The sequence below is a fragment of the Corvus brachyrhynchos genome, unplaced genomic scaffold (assembly GCF_000691975.1).
Source record: "Corvus brachyrhynchos isolate BGI_N302 unplaced genomic scaffold, ASM69197v1 scaffold42, whole genome shotgun sequence".
NCBI classification, from domain to species: Eukaryota; Metazoa; Chordata; class Aves; order Passeriformes; family Corvidae; genus Corvus; species Corvus brachyrhynchos.
In genome coordinates this window covers 1,433,660-1,435,910 of record NW_008237242.1, presented here as the reverse complement: position 1 = coordinate 1,435,910, position 2,251 = coordinate 1,433,660, and the positions used below count along the sequence as shown (strand labels likewise).

Below are 2,251 nucleotides of genomic sequence, written 5' to 3'. Positions count from 1 at the left end.
CAACTCTGCTCCCAGCCTGAACCTTCTGCTAGATTCCCATTTTTCTCTGTCTCGTGACATTTCATTCTTTCCTTCTTTGCTTTTTTATTCATTTTTCTGGTCATGTGAGAGAATCCTCAGCAATCAAGAGCCTTTGTTCAGCTGGACAAGGGAGACAGAGAAGGTGCCCAGAGGCAGACTAGCACATGGACTTGTCATCTACACCCAGCATTCTTGATTCTCTGGCCCTAGAAAACAGACTCTTGCTCTTGTTGCAACCATAGGAAAATGCTCTGCCTGTTCCCACCTGGGTGGTCAGGTCCTTGGCACAGTAGTGAAAGAAGGAGCATGGAAAGGAGCTGCAGGAATGAGCTGAGTGGAGCAGGACACTTATGGCGGATGCAGTTCCTATAAGCCCTGCTGCCTACCCCAGGCTCCTGCTGGAGGGGTGCTGGACAGAGGTGATGCATAAACACCTACAGGTGCCTGCACACAGACTGCCTCCAAGGGACTTCCTCAGGGAGCTGGACAGTCAGGAAACAGCTTTGAGAATTGTGACAAAAAACCCAAACAAAACCTCATGACTTCACACTGGTCTTGTGAGAGACCACAGCACCATAGCTTAAGCAGTGGGGCTCAGCCTATCACATGCATCCAGTGGGGTCTGTGAGCCTTTCTCCCACACTCTGAACAAGACACACAGAGACCCTGTGTTCCCTGAGGGAAGATTTTACTTTTCCGGGACATACATTCTTTTCCTTTGGGGAACACCTGTTTTGAGATGCATCACAGGTGCGAGACAACCTTTGCAAACCTATATTGAACACATGCTGCTCTGGGCTATCCTATCCTGTCCTATCCTGTCCTGTACTGTCCTGGATGTCTTTCAATTTTTAAATTCTAATTCCTTTACACCCTGGGGCTTGGGACCAGGAACTACTGCTCAGAGATCTTTGCTGCTTTAATGCCACAGTATCCAACCATTTTCTGCTGGCACATTGCACAACATGACAGGCATCTGTCATGTGTTTGTTCTCTCAGCTTTCCCACCAGAAGGCAAGTGTTTTCAGTAAACTAGTTTGTTTTGAAAAAATGTGTGTGTGTGTGTATAATTAGTCGTATTTGTGTCTGTGTATGTGTAAATGAAGCACACATACACACACATGCAAAATGTGTATCTGCTTCTCCCAGGGGTGTGAAATCCCCCCAGCAAACTCTGTCTGCTGTACAATCAAGTCAGCACAGTCCATGCAGTATGAGATAAGCAAAGATGCTGTGAGACTATAAACATTTTCTCAACAAGTTGCCGACAGAAGGGTAACAAAGTACACCTCTATCAAAGGGCTTTATTCAGTTCACAAACCATGTCTCCATGCTAAGGCAGCCCCTATGAATGTGGTGATGTTCCCTGGCCACAGCTCAGCTTAGCACCCCAGTTGTCCCCAACAGAACTTACAACAGAGCAGGGACCAAACAAGTGCTCAGCATGTGGTGTCTGTGGTGCAGAGAAGTCTCAGCATCCCTGGAGCACATCTACCAAGTGCCTATCAGGATGGGGACATCCTGCAGTCAGTCTTCTCCACCTTCCCTTCTGTCTATTAGCCTTTTACAGAGTTTAGTGCTTGGTCAGTGGTTATTGCTCATTCATGTATGATGTCTGGTGGTAGCTTCCTTAGCACTTACCTCTAGTGCCTTGTTTCAACCCATCATGCCTGGTGTCAGTGCTGGTGTTTCCACTTGATTGCTCTGGGTCCTATTTCAGCAGTTTTTCGTAGCATTTTGTTTAAGGCTCTAGGTCTTCACACCCATACTTATTGGACAGCTGAATATCCCTACTGAGCCATGATGGCATCTCAGCACAAGGTGACAAGCCTCCCTTCACTCCTGGTTGTTAATCTTTCCTCCAGACCCCTGTGACCCACATTCCTAGAGACTGCTTGTAGTCACACTGATGGCTCTAATCTAATCCATCAAGCAGCAGAAAATTAGCTGAATGCAGGGATTGGACCTATCCCTAAAACTGTTAAATTATGGAAGCAAACTTGGGATACCTTGGCAGTGCATTGGAAGCTGCCAAAAGAACATTGATGCCCTGCTCATGACCAGTTTGGGGATCCACAGGCAGAGGGGAGTGTTGCTTACAGAAACTTGCAAGGTGTTACTGAGTAGTTCAGTAATGCAGCTGCCATCGTGTTGATTTGTGTACCCATATAGCCCGTAACAGCACGTGTATTTTAGGTGGGCAGACACCGACCAGGATCGAGAGCACATT

At 47.1% G+C, this 2,251-nt stretch overlaps 1 protein-coding gene across 2 annotated transcripts in view; it reads left to right on the top strand.

Annotated features, from left to right (window-relative positions):
* The window catches only part of GDNF (glial cell derived neurotrophic factor), a 17,197-nt gene that overhangs the window by 10,729 nt on the left and 4,217 nt on the right, over positions 1 to 2,251 (top strand). The window lies entirely within an intron of this gene.